The sequence below is a fragment of the Orycteropus afer genome, unplaced genomic scaffold (assembly GCF_000298275.1).
Source record: "Orycteropus afer afer isolate SDZICR_OR568_19922 unplaced genomic scaffold, OryAfe1.0 scaffold00251, whole genome shotgun sequence".
Classification (NCBI taxonomy): Eukaryota; Metazoa; Chordata; class Mammalia; order Tubulidentata; family Orycteropodidae; genus Orycteropus; species Orycteropus afer.
The window spans coordinates 4,938,080-4,938,646 of record NW_006921838.1 but is presented as its reverse complement, the minus strand read 5'-3'; positions in this window follow the sequence as shown (position 1 = coordinate 4,938,646).

Sequence of the window (567 nt, the reverse complement as noted above, 5' to 3'; positions counted from 1 at the left end):
ACTCACAGACTCACAGCAATCCCTCCTTGGGTTTCTGAGGCTGTATCACTACGGAAGTAGATTGCCCAACCGTCCTTCCAAGGAGTGGCTAGTGGGTTTGAACCCCCAGCCTTCTGGTTAGCAGTCAAATGCCTTAGGCACTATCAGGAAAAACATAGTCTAGGCTGGATACTTTATGTACATTATCTCATTTTTTTTCTTTAGTCTCTCAGATAGGTATTGCTACCCCCAGGTTATACATGATTAAATTGTCCTGGATAGTTAAACCAACATGTCAGAAGAGAACATGGGATCCAAACCACCTTATTTGATTACAAAGTCAGTGCTTGATTCAGGGCTTTTGGGTATTCTAAACCAGTCTTCTTTTATGTTTCCTTTTAGATCACTTCCATTGTCTTCTACATACCTCATACACACATAACCATTAGCTCTCCATGGCAGCAATCTTTCCTAATTTTATTCTCCTAGGGAAATTCCCTAATACTCAAAAGAATGCTCTTTGTATTTGTCTCAAAGCATGTTGTTGTTGTTAGATGCTGTCGAGTTGTCTCTGACTCATAGCAACCC